This window comes from Serinus canaria, chromosome 8 (assembly GCF_022539315.1).
Source record: "Serinus canaria isolate serCan28SL12 chromosome 8, serCan2020, whole genome shotgun sequence".
NCBI lineage: Eukaryota > Metazoa > Chordata > Aves > Passeriformes > Fringillidae > Serinus > Serinus canaria.
The window spans coordinates 26,683,015-26,697,259 of record NC_066322.1 but is presented as its reverse complement, the minus strand read 5'-3'; the positions used below and the strand labels follow the sequence as shown (position 1 = coordinate 26,697,259).

At 44.0% G+C, this 14,245-nt stretch overlaps 1 protein-coding gene across 1 annotated transcript in view; it reads right to left on the bottom strand.

The window, feature by feature from the left end:
* The window catches only part of RASAL2 (RAS protein activator like 2), a 189,418-nt gene that overhangs the window by 149,461 nt on the left and 25,712 nt on the right, over positions 1-14,245 (bottom strand). The gene's annotated exons all lie outside the window — the stretch shown is intronic.

Here is a 14,245-nt window from a genome sequence, read left to right as displayed (position 1 = left end):
TTTGGAAAACAGCTGGACAGTAAAATGGCCAGCCCTTAGGCTGGAGAGCTACTTCCAGGTTTACACTACCATTAAGATGAATCTAATTGCCATTTGGGTAAGCAAGCTACATTTTACAAGACACGTGTCTTTTAAAATTAATCTGCAGTTATTTCTAAAGATAAGCTGTAACTGGAATAATACTTTTGCCAGAGAATCCAGAACAGAGTTGTTAAGTGTCTTGAGAGGCAAAAAGTTTTTTTCCTTTGAAGATCTGTGATTCCCCAGGAAAAATTTCTGAGGATTTCTTCCTTGCATGAATCATTTATGTGCTTTTGTAGTCACAGTATTAGAGAGACAATTATGAACAGGAGACAACTCTTCAATTTTAAAAGTTGTTCCTAATTCAGGCTTTATTTGTACTACTGTGGAGGAAAGAGAATCATACTAACCACTCTCCCTCTTTCTGCTGTCACAGGAAAATTGTGCAAAGCACAGAGCCAGCCAATATCTCTTTTAATCCTAAACCAACAGCATTCAGACTGCAATATGAGTTTCAAGAAAAAAAAAAGTGAAAAAAAACCACAGAGGAATAATACCCATGGTGGCTCATCAGAATATTAAGGAGACTGCAGATTGTCAAAGCACTGGAATCAGATGCTGATAATTCAGAGCTCCTGCCCAGCTCAGATTCCAAGCAACAAATATATTCTGCACGTGTTGGGGAACAGATTTGCATTCATTGTTTCCTATATGCTGATGAAGGGAAAGATCGAAAAAAAAACCCAAAACCCAAGGTATGAAACTCAGTAGCTATCCCTCATGGGTGCTGATGTTTCACTAGCTTTGCTAGATCTTTCAACCAGAGAAAAAGAACATCCTAAAAAGCCCCAAACCACTAACAGCTTTCACATGCCATGCCTCTGGACCAGCATGGCCTCTTGTACCAAGCTTGCTTCCAACAAAAACAGGACCACTCCGCTTTCACCCAGCATCCTGCTGGCAAGAATCATGGAGAAATGGATGGTGTACCCAGAAAACCACTGGGTCTCTCCAGCTGGCACCCCCACACTTGCTGAATTCTGCATTTTCTCCCCAGTCACACAGAGCTCCTTTAACCTCAGAGCCCTGGTAACACTCAGCACAATGCCAGAGGTTGCCTTTTGAGGCAAATTACTCCACTGCAGCTACTTTCAGCTGTATTTTTAGCCCCCAGACTCTTCCAGCACTCCATTTACAACATAACTGCACCTCATGTTTACAGCAGCACACGAGCCCACAGCTGGTTAGACACAAGGCAGCAAGGGAGGCAGGGAGGGCTCTGACCTACAGCAGTGGCTACCAGAACATGCTTCTCCTCCAGCACTGGTGAACATCTCTTTTGGTTCAAGCTCTCCACTCACCTCCTGGTAAAGGTTTTCCTAAGAGGCTTAAGGGCACTCTGCACCCAACCCCAGATGAGCAAAGACAAGTTCAACTCCAGACCCCAATGGGAGCTGAATGTCACCTTGGCTGAAATTCCTTTGACATTGGCACACACAAAAACAATTTCCCTCACGGCTTGAATTGCTGTTCCAAGCAAAAACTGTGTAGTTAAAATTAATAGCATGCTCATTTTATAACAGAGACATACACACACACAAAGCTGGCTAATCTTTGCTGGAAACCAAAAAGCCACCAAGGTTCCAGAAAAAGGACTGGAGTAGATTTTTCTTTTGGGTAACCCAAGTGAAATGGAGCAGGGAGAAAAGCAGTTTTATGAGATGACAATTACAAATGCTGCATCAGCTTTGGGAAATGACAGGAGTGATTTTTTTTTTTTCAATGAGGTATTAATCCCCCCATAAGACTTAGCTAAATGTTACATATCTGCTGAAAACTGCACATCTGCATCACACTGTTTTTGAAGTGCCCCCACAAAGAAGTAAACACACACCTCGTGCCCCAGATAAAAAGCAAAGGCACCACTAATTGAAGAGAGATACAGCTCAGCCTCAAACTGAATCACCACCAGTGGAAACTACAGAGAAAACCACAAGGAGCAATACAAACGAGCAAAAGGAATAAGAACTGGGATGTTGCTTCCTCCAGCTGTGCAAGTGCTTAAGTAATAAGCACATGACCCACTGCAGGCCCCTGCAAGGACAAGAGGCCAACACAATGCCCCTAAATGTCACAGGGCTGGCCAGTTCCACCATGAGTAATGAGAGCTCCAAGGAAACACAGGCATTTCCTTCCCTAATTCTCCAAACACCCACCTCCAGGGTCTCAAAATGGTCAGCAACTTAGTAAGGAAAGCACCCAAAAATCAGTTACATCATCTGCCCTGGGCAGATGGCCACTCAGGCTGGTCCAGTTTTCATAAACTGGCTAGTGAGCTTCCAGCATTTCTCATGGAAGGCACTTCCTTTTGGAAGGGAATGAAAAAAGCAACCTTAAAGCAGAGAAAGTAGGTCACAAAGAAGCCACATCAATAAAGTCTGGAAACAAAACAGGGAGGGATACTGTGTCAGCTACAGAATTGGGTGGTTCTTATAAATGGAAATCAAAAGTACAGCTAGAACATCTCAACTGGTAACCTGATGAAACAGATTAACAACACTCCAAGTGATACATTACAGGTTTTCCTCTGTAAGTCTCCTGCAAAGCTACTCTAAGTTTTAAACTTAATTGGCATGCTTTTTAGACTGAACTAGTGATAACCCTTCTGAACTCAATCAACAACAATAGCAGTCTTGACAGCAAAGATTTATGTTGCTGGGTATCAACCTCCCAACACCTCTCTGGCACCACAGCTTTCATTTGAGACTCATCCCAAAGCTTTTTTTAGAGCCATCCAGGTAGAGACTGATCTGCAAACAGATGTGGTGGTTATGTTTTACAGTTTTACATATGTCAGCCAAGAGATTTCATGGCCTGGCCAGCAGATACCTGTGGTAATCCTGCAAAGATGACTGTAAAATCAGCCTGAACACACAGAAAACTAGAGCCCAGCAGTCCACTCTCACCTTTATTTCCCCCCCAGAATTAAGTGAAACATCAAAGCTAATGTAACTTGTAATCAAAACAAGTATTTCCTCAGCATGGAAGCACCAGGTTGATTTAATTCTTGGCTCCTTTTTATAGGAACACCTATGTGCTCAAAGGGGAAACTACCTTAACTCCTACCAGAGCACTTGCTGTGTCCCAGGCTGTCTGGTTTCCAACCCAATCTGAGAAGAGATTTGGACCATTACAAAGAAAACAGTTATTGTGTATTTTGATACTAACAGCTATTGCTCTTCAAATTATTCATAAAGAAAGGGACTATAATCTATTTTATAAAGATGTGAAAGACAAAATATAGGACTAAGGAGAGCCTCCTTCTAGCTGCTTATGTACAATTCACAGTTGCTTACTGGCTCCCAAATGTAATAATTAGGGATGGCCAGTATTAGATCACCATTAGATATAAGCAGCAGGTTAAAGGTGCCAAGAGAGCCAGCAAACCCAAATTACCAAAAATGTACAATTTGAGATAACTGGCCAAACACCCTGCAGAAGTCAGGATCCAGATAAATTTGAGACATAAGGATTTAGGTGAATGCTGCTCTCACAGCAAACATATATTTATCATTGACAGCCATGCTGCATTTTCAGACAGTTTTGTATTTTCACCGTTTTCTGGTTTTTAACACGAAAAAAGCAATGTATTCTGACAAAATAAAATAGCAGAAAGCAAGTTGTGCCAGAATTGCAAAGATTAATGCTCTTTCATACCACTAAGGTTTTCAATTATTATTACTTCATTCCTCTCAAATTTTTTTTCAGCAAAGTTTCAGACATATTTTGACTTTTACAACATGCAAATACCCCATTTCTAGCACTGGTCTGGAATAAAAAAAATATTTGCTTCCTTTTTATCATCCTTCCTTTTATCCTGTACATTCATCATTTCTGCAAACAGAGGCCATTTACTTCACATTCCTGGCTTCCCTATTAGTAAGTCCAAGGAAAAAAAAAAAGAAATTAGAGCAGAAAATGCTTAACTTCCGTCTATAAAGCTTGTCTAGGCTGATAAAAAATAAATCAGGCTTTCTTCCTAATTTGATTTAATGGTTATAATGATTTAATGGCTATAAATTGAGAAATTAGCAACCACTGGCACCAAAATGAGGAGAGTTGAATTAGAAATGGCCTCAGCTCACACTGCTCTGACAGCACCTATAGAACTGGACATGAACAATCACAGGAGCTTCTTTAAGCAGAGGAGTTGCCAGCCACGGAAGCAAACATGACAAATATTTATGGCAAGACCATAAAACTTTTTTTGCTACTTCACTATATGGGATATAAAACTCATTATCTCTAGGGAGTTAAGGCTCTTTGAAAACTTCAGTGAGCAAGGCCTGAGCTAATGGAAGGAGTTAAGGAAGAACCCCATGAAACCTATTCAACAGGGTAATTAATCACCCCGCACCTCACTGACATCCTAAAAAAGTGCTGCCAGTGAGCAAGAGAGAAAAGGACCCCATAAACCAATGCCATTTAGAAGATAAATCTTCTCAAACCTGGTTTAGAAGGATGTTGCTTTCTTTCTCGACTTCTTATTTTCCAGGATACCTATCAACTACTCACCATTCTGAACAAAAAAAAGATGAAAAATAATTACAGAAACATCTCTCAAAATAGGAAATACCTAGTATTATTGGACAAGGAAGTCTAATGATTTCCTAGCAAGTGTGAGCACATTGTGTTTCTGCTGCGTGATGTACGTGTTCCAGTATATTTAAGCAAGTAGGAAATGCAGGGAAAGCAGCAGCTTGTCTGTACAGCTTGAGGTATAACCTCATAATGTAAATAAACATCTTTTCAGGAAGCATTTTGTCTCCTCTTCTTTCCTAGAGCCTGCAGTGCACTGTACTCCTAAGATAAAACACCTAATTAACGTGGAGAACTACTATGGATCAGTCCAGTGTTGGCAAAGCCAACCAAACTTGTGTTATGCACTGGCACCGGGTGCCAAATGCCACAGGAAGGATGTTGGAGCTCAAAGGGGTTTAACCATTGTTCTGTGGTTTTCCAGGTTTGATCTGTGATGTATTTGCTTCTCCCAGTCAGCAGGGGGGAGTTACCTACCTGAAATTAATGATTCAGGCACCACCCAGCCCTGCTTAAAATTAGGAAAAGATAACGAGTGCTGGCTATCCAACACCTTCATACCAGTGGTCCAGCCTGCTCTCTCTGTAATGAGAGAAGTTTATTCTATTTTGAAGGTCAACAAAGCTTTACCTTTGGCTTTTGGGGAGTAAGAAAAAAAAAAAAAAAGGAACAAGTAAATGTAATCACCTGAATGGAAGTCCCTCCCTCCGAGGACATCTTGCCCTGCTGACCTACAGAACTGACAGCTAACAGGTTTTTTTGAGAGGATTATTAATAGTTACAGAGGTTCCAAGTAAAGCAGCAGGCTTGGAGGCACCCCAAACACAAAGCAGTGGAACCCAAGGCATGCAAGCAAAGCACTGTAGGTGTCTCAGGAGATCTGGCTTCTGTTGCCAAGTTTCTTATATGTCCTTGGACAAGTTATCTGACCTACTTGTGCCTCATTTCCTCACCTTCTAAGCTCAGAGCCGCCCCCTCAAATAAAACCATTAATACTTTGGATGCACTCATACAGCAAGGAAATGAATGGTGCAAGTCAGTGAAACTGATCCTCCTTTAACCCTGATGGAAATGTTAATAAAGCAGTCACCATTTGTCGAGACAAAATGGAACAGAAAACTGAAGCAAAGCGATCGTTTAATTTCCAAATGAGATTCAAGGACTGCAGTCAGCCCTCCCAGCCTCTGCTGCTTTGCACACATTTTCCTGGAAGCCTCATAGCACACACTGTGCTGAGTAGTGCAGCATCTGTCCCCTGTCTTGTTGAGACCAGTATCAGTGCACTAAAGAGTCAGCTAAATGAGGGTGTGAATTACCTCCCCTTATCTCAAGCCAATCCACTGACTCAAGTAATGAGATCCTGAAAAAAGCAAGCAGGTTTTTAACTCTGTCCTGCAAGTATCAAACGAGGAGCAGAAATTCTTCCAAAAGTGCCAAACCCACCTAGATTTTCTTCCAAGCCCTTACTAGCAAAGGATGAGGCATATCCTAAGAGGAGAAATGCAGTTACACTGTTCTGTTCCATGTAGTAACTTCGAGTTCCTCTGTGAGGGATCTCCCAAAAAACAGATGTGTCATAAATCTCCAGGCTTTCCACCTTACTCAGCCTAACCCTGAAGACTGCTACTCCAGAGGTGGGGAACATCAGAGCTCTCTCAGGAGAGCATGAAGCTGTTGTTGGTGCAGTTTGGCTCGCTGCCACCCAGTGCCTGTCCTACAGAGCCCACTGCTTTAAGGTTCCTCCCTTTCCCAACACGAAACATCTCCTCCTGAAGCCCTAGAAAAAAACCCAAAGCATCTCCTCCTGAAGCCCTAGAAGGTGGTAGTGGGCATCCAGCATTTCTTGCATCATGTTACGTGGATACAATGGACACAAAATGCTTATTCCTAGGAAGTTTTGTCTCCTTGTTGGAAATTTGAAGTCAAAACCCAAGTAATGCTCCTCTTTTTCAGTACCCTGCCTCCCGGTACCTTGCTTCAATCCCCTGCTAACAGAGTTAAGACAGCTTTCCCAGACTGAATGGTATGATCTACCTGAGGAAATTTCCCACACTCTTTTCATGCCATCCAGACTGAGAACAGGACCAAGGTGAAGAGGTTCTGCTGAATCTCTTGGACTGTTGCTCAGAAAGCCTAAGGCTGGGAGGGATTAAGTCTGAGATCATTTTTAGTCACAGATTCCTCAACACTTCTTTTCCTCTCATCACAGCACCGATTTCCATTCCCACACCGCCTTGGAAGCTGGGACTGAATGCTCACAATCCCCTCCCAGCTCCTGATACTCCACCGTGTAATCCACCACCCACTTTCAAACACATTTGCCATTTTTCATGTTTGCTGTATCCTTTATTCTCTGGTCCTGGCTACAAATTCCAAAAGACAAGCAAAGCAGCCCGTGTCTATACGGCACCAAGCACATCTACAGTGCAGCACTGTGTAAATAAAATGAATTATCTTAAGACAGAAAAACCCGGGGTATTTTCAATTAAACCATTAATAGCCAAGAATGCAGACACAGCAATAGGAGAAAAGGTGCCTGCAAGTTTTAATCAAGTCAGAAACTCACAGAGAAGCATACGCATTCTTATGCAAATCTGCACCAGACGCATCGCACATCTGCTGAAATGGGTGTCGTTTTCCCACAGTTTGCAGAATTAATGTGTTTAACTAAGTGCCTGCCAGTGCTTGCAGTGTAAGAGCTAATTTCTAATGGGGTATTCCCAGTTGGAAAAAAAAAAATCCCTTTAGATAATAAAGGATCTAAATCCAGGACTTGGTTTTACATTTACTTAAGTGCAAAGACCCCTTCACCTCCAAGAGCTCCTCGCTTGCACTGCTCCAGCTTGCTTTACAATTAAAAATAATCCTGACTCCTGGAGAAGAGCCTTTCTATATTTTTGTGACCTTTGGAAACCCTATTAAAGAGAATTAACAAATGCTATTCCCTCCTGATCAATTTCATAAAGGTTTTCTTGAGATAGGAGGGTGTCAAAACTCACAAAGGGCTTTGAGAGAACTTTACAAACCAAAATGCAGCAATATTTCTTTTCACTTGGTTACTTTCCTTGCAGATACAATTTGTATTTCCATGATTACTATGTGTCTTCACAGAGGATTTTGAAAGAATTCAGATGAGATCTTAACTTCTGACCCTGAGGCTAAAAAGGCATATATGTCAGAAAATACCGAAGTCTCAGCTATTTTTTTATAAAAATCTATAAATATCAGTTAAAAGGAATCCATGATCTCATAATAAGTCAACAGGTCACAGTTATGCTCTTCTTATCTTCCCTTTTTTCCCCTATTGTTTAAAAATAGGAAACAGCACCACATGAAAATGTTCAGCCAGAGATAAATCGTGTGACTGAAATACAGGAGTCAGGAAACCAGTGTTTTAAAATACTGTCATCCTCATTTTCCCCAGCATACTCTAGTATTGTTGATGCCTCCAAATATTTAAGTGACTTAATAAATTAGTAACCTAGGCAACACTTGCAACAACACAGCCAGCTGAAGGAGTCCAGCTAAAAACTCCCCCCCAAAAATTTAAAACTTCATTTATACATAAACTCCTGTCAGTGTTTCTTAAAAAAATGAAAGGCAAGCAATTTTAATGTCAAAGGGCTGATTATGCAATAAGATTTCAGAATAAAGCAACCCAGGAGAAAACAGGCTGTGTCCAGCCCTCAGCTCCACTCCAAGTCCCCTCTGTCACTGCACAGGAGAATGAGCATAGAGGATCTGTAATTCAGCCCCTTCATGCTTGTAAGAATTCCCCGAAGTCAAAAAGGGCTATTAGAGGAGCTGTCACAGAGCAGGCATGAGCAGATCACCTGTAAGAGCGCTTCAGTCATCTTTTGATATTCCCTGCTGCTGCTGGCAAGGGAAAGCAGCATCTCTGCCCACAGCACACTCGACTGTTTTTCATCTGTAGCAAATGCAGTCACTTAAAACCTTGGTTTTGATTAAACTCTGCCTTTTACAATGGGGCTCCAACTAAAATTCATTGTTGTTTATCAACAAAACTAACAAAAGCTTTATGCTGTCGGCATTCAACGTCTGTCCCTCATTGGGTACCTGAAGGCTACGATAAGGTCAAATACCACCACAGCAGGCATTGTCCAAACACTCAGGAAATGACATTTCCCGGCCCAACAAGGTTTATCTTCCAAGCCTGCTTTTGTACCAACTTTCTGGGTGAGTTAAAAATAAGCCTATTGATCAGAAGGGAAAGAAACGTTGGTAAACACTGACCTTCTCTCCTTTCCACACAGGAGTGGCTGCACAGATGCCATGCAGCTCTCCAGCTCCCTTTCAGCTTTCCAGGGTCTCTGCACCTTCACCTTATGTCCTGTTAAGCCTTTCCTAAAAGCAAAGGAAAGTGTTCTCCTGCAAGGAATTGCAACTCCATACCCATGCAGAAAGGCAGCAGGATACAAACCCCAGCCCAGCTGACTATCTGCACACATCTCAAGGAGGGGAAAACCTTGGTGACAGCCATCTCACCTAGCAGATTGCTTGGCTACGAGGGGTTTTTGTTTGGTTTTTACATTAACCACACCGTTCCCACCTCCCCTTGTTAGGAGGCCTCCGGAGTAGTGTGTAACTGAGCTGGTGGAGATGAGCGATAAGGTTTGGGAGAGGAGAGGACCGGTTCCTCCCGCGTGTTCCGGGCATCCTCGGCGGGTCCTGCAGCAGCGCAATGAAGATGCCGCCACCTGGTGGGACCTCCTCGGGCTCGGCTGGAGGCCGGGGGGCAGGCGGGACCCCGGGCAGGGAGGGTGGCAGCTCACGCTCCCCATCCCCGCACGCACATCTCGGGAAAAAGCCGGCCAGCAGCATGAGCAGGGCTGGAAGGAAAGGATCTGCTGACAACAAGATGCTACTCGTTACCAAAGCCTGTTGGTACTCATCCAAAGCAGGACTGTTTGGAAATGGACGATCTTTGCATTTTCACGTGTGACTGTAAACAGTGGAATAAAACAAGAATATAAAAAGAAAAGGTAGATAGAAAAAGCTACTTTCCAAGTCATAGCGAGGCAGGCTGTAAAGAACCAGAAACCCCTCAGAAGAGAGTTGAAATTGTCGATATAAAAGAGCTGAGCAAGGCAGAGGACAAACTGCTGGCGTAGAGAGCTCACAGAAATTGGGCTTTTGAACTGAATTTCACATGATTGGGAGATGCTTCTGCTCAGTGCCCAAGCCACAGCTATTTTTTAATCTCTGCATGACACCACGCACATTACCACGGCTTCAGTCCTGAGCATGAGTCTGGTATTCTCTGAGAGCCAATACTTAAAAGCCTGGAACTCAGGTCTGAGGCAGCCAAGAGATGTTTCTGTCTGGTTGCACAGGGTCTAGGGCTTTTTCTGGAGTTAAAAGCTCTGTCTGCAGATTGATATCCATGAAAAGGCATGGAGCCCTTCTAGCCTATGCTTAGAGAGCCTTCTCCTCCTGCCAGGAGAAAGGGGGGCAAGGAGGGTCATTCCAGCAGGGAGGAATGTCCCCAGACTGCCCGCAGGATTAGAGGATAAGGTGATGAAAGAGTCCACATCCTATCTGCACTCCAGTTTGTACAGCCACCATCAGCTTTTAGCACTGCTGCTAAAAGAGAAAGACATTTCCTAGTCCAGATAAGGCCCCAGAGCAACAATGTCTGTTTGCAGGACGAGCACTAAAGAACAGACTCTTCCCTGTGCTATTTTTTACGTATTTCAGCAACTCTTCTTTTGCAATTTTAGCACAGGAGCTTTTGCAGCGAGCTTAGAGCAGGCACATCATCAATGAATCTGACAATCCCATCACAGAAGTTTGCAACCTGTTTAGACACAGACTGTTCATCAGGCAAAAACCGATTCTACCCCCATCACATGCAACATTTAATACCAATGCTGTGATGCTGGCTTTAGAATTCATTCCTGCAAAATCCATGGATGTTCAGTCAGCCACACCAGGCAGTGTAATTGCTCTGTTTCCACAGTTAGCACTGAAAATGCTGTCTATTCAGTTTTTGCCCTGCCTCCTCCTCACAAAATCTGTTTCAAAGAGCAGAGAAAAAGACCTTGAAACATGGGTGGATGCTTTGAAAAGTCAGTTATCACTTTTAGAGAGAGGAAAAAAAGTAAAAAAAAAAAACAAACAAACATAGTATTAATCCAGGCAAGACACCTCCCCCCTCCTACCCCTTGCACACATGCCATGAGTCTGAATGGAAGCCGTCACCCAGAACACATGTCGATACATATTTTACAGAAACATTAGTTGTGTGTCAAAACCAGTTCTTGGAAACATCATCTAACAGCACTCACATGATTTGTGTTTCACGAGCAATTAAACCTATCACTCTGACAAGCAAATCTGCTGCTCCTGTCCACTATTCAAACATCAGGTTAGGGGAAACTAATTACATTTCAAACTCCGTCCATGGGTAAGGAAACTGTATTTCCATGATAATGTCCTGGCTAATTCACTTAAGCAGAAGCTGCTAAACCTCCAGAACACAGAATGAAACAGCCACCCTTGGAACTAGTGCAGCTAAGGCAGGAAATGCAAAAATAGCCAGACTGTGATTTAGATCTCGTAGTGAAGTCAGACAAGACCTCAGTGTCACACTGAAATCACATCCCAGACATTGTAAAGTCCTACTGTATTCACATCACTGTCATACTGCTGGCAAGCCGCAGAGACCAGCAATGACGGGACTTCACTGCTAAATTCTTTTCTCTGTGCTAGCAGATGAAGTTTTACAGGCTCTGCAACCAGACCAGCTCCTCTCATGGCAGTAATTACTTCTTTGGACAGAGACAAAGTGGATGGCACAACACTGCCAAGTAGAGATGCACAGAAATAAACAGCTGTCCGTCTTTAAGTGGCTGCTGAGCTCTTTTTCTTTAAAATACATGCTTCCACTACTAGGGACACTTTTCAGACAGTCACCTTTCATTTGGAACAACACCCCTACCCAGTGGTTCAGGTTCACAGAGACACGTGGAAATGAAATGCAGTGACATCAAAAGCTGTATTTCTCACCATGCCAGAAAACGCTTCTCCACTTTTCATGTGCTCGATATTCCTTCCCTCCCCCAGCCATTCATGGTGAAATAATTAGTGTTAGTGTTCTCATTGTTTATCAGACAATACAGACAATAAGGCTAAGCTTTCTGCTCCTGTTTTCTTTCGCTATGCTGCTGTGGTTCCTCAAACAACTGTGCAAGGCTTTACTTTTAATCCTATGAATAACACTTGTCACTCATAGGTTTGTAACCCATATTTAGCTGTGCACAAACACAGTGCACATGGCACAGTTTCAGCTTGATTCATTGTCTGCAAACTTCTCCAGATGTGCTCATGCAAGGAAAAAAAAAAGACTAATAAACAGGAGGAAACAAACAAATACTAGCTAATCCGGTTGCAATTTCTTAGAGAAGGAGAGAAGACACTAGCACATCAGATTCTTTATGAGGGAGAAGGATAATGAGTTGTTTTTAAGCACAGACTAGGAATAATTAGTTATTGTCCTTGGGCTACGAGATGTATTTTCATGTGCTTGAAGTGCATGCTGGTTTTTATAGCCTGTGAGCTAGCTGGGCCCTGTCACAGTGGATTTTCCCCCATTTATCTACACGCTAACGTCAAACTACAAGCACATCACAACATATGACTTTATCAACAAGCAATGTTCCTCACTGTGGCTAATTTAGAATCCACATTCCTGCTTCCACTCATGGAAGATACAACCTTGGGTAACAATCAGATAGGCTGGTGCCAGACATCCCCCCCTTAAGTACGTTCTCATTTTACCTTTAGAAAGTATTCTCAACAAACAAACAATCTGAAGACAAATGGCTTTTTTTGGTACTCTTCTCGACAACATCAGCGAGATATTTTTGCATAAGGCTGCATTTTATAGTCTGAGCTCTAGGCTGGGATTAACAAAATCAAGGTAAGCAAGAAGCAGCAGGCTAAACAGTGCAAACTACTAAAAATCCCAAACTTTTATTACAATTAATTCTGCTAAGTATAACTTCGCTCATGGATGCACCAGACAGAAAGCAGACAGACAACCTCATCCCACTGCACCAGCTTTTCAAGCTTCCAAAATAAACGCAAAGGTCTTTGAACAGACCATGCTCCCCAGAAAACCTGCAGCCTGATCTTCCTCATTTGATATGTGTGAAGGCTCAGGCTGGTGGTACTCACAATAATTACCTGCCATCAGCCAAGAAATGCAGCAGAGTTGTTGCAGATAACTTATTCATGTCATCGTTGTGTTTCAGGAATAACACAACCAGTAACAGATCAATGACACGGGTAACAGAGAGCATTTGCTTCTAGTTTTACAGGTCAGGGAAAACCTGGACAATCTCCTTGGGACTCAGGACAGGGGAGGAAGATGAAAGGGACAATCACCAGCACAAGGCATGTTAAAAAGTCCGAATAAAAAAGTGTTTTTACAGGTTCTCCAACATCATAGAAACATGGAATGGTTTGGGTTGTGACCTTAAAAGATGGTTTTGCTCCAACCTTCCTGCCATGCACAGTGACATCTTCTACTAGACCAGGTTGCTCCGAGTCCCATCCAAGCTGGCCTTGAACACTTTCAGGGAAGGGGCAACAATAATATCAGACAAAGGTAATAACATGTGCACACACCACAACCTTTTCGAGGCTGGATCATCAAATTTGTTACAGGAGGGAAAACAAAATAATGCCTGCAGTACTCTTCACTCTGAAACGTGGGAGTAATTATCCTCAGATTACCAAGACAAACAAGAGGGAGAGACAAGGAAAAGATAAAACAGAATTTCCACTATTTAGGTGCTGATCGAGAGATAAAATCCGACTGCACTTCAGCTGGGAGCCTAAACAAACCAGAGGCCCGGCCACATAAATCAAGCTAATTTAAAAAGGTTACATACCAGGGAGAGTTTGACAAAGAAGAGGAAACAACCCCGCGTCCTGCACCGCTGAAGAGCCTAACATCCTTTTTGTAAATTACAAAGGTGCCAATGTAACACAGACCAGTAAGTCTGGGGCGACGGGACCCACGGTATCAGCACCTCCCAGGCCTTTCGCAGCTCATTAATACTAATTAGATCCGGCAGTGCTCAGCCCTGCCGGCTCCCGCATCCCGGGCACACATCCCGGGACTCCGGGCACACAAAAGCTTCGGACGCGGATCCCAGCACCGGAGCATCCCGCACCTCGGCGGAGAGGAAGGCGTGGTCGGGGCGAGCCCGGGGCTCCGGGAGCCCGGCGGGGAAGGGGGAAGCAAGGGGCCGCGGGGATTGGGAGCTTCGGCCGCGGGGAGAAAAAGAAAGGGAGAAAGAAGTTGGGGCTGGGAAGTTTTCCGCCGCTCCCCGCCCCGGCGCCCCTTACCGTAGACGCGGACCCAGCCCTGCTGCTGGCAGACCGACTCCCGCAGGACGCGGTCCAGCGCGCTGCCCGCCTCCAGCTCCTCCGAGCCCGGCTCCGGCTCCGCGAAGGGCTCTGCCGCCCATGCCGCCGGCTCCGCCGCCGCTCCCGCGGCCGCCTCCATGCTGCCGTGGGGACGAGGAGGCGCCGCCACCGCCCGCGCTGCGCCCCGGCCCCGCTTCGCCTTAGCGCGGCTCCATCCCTCCCTCTC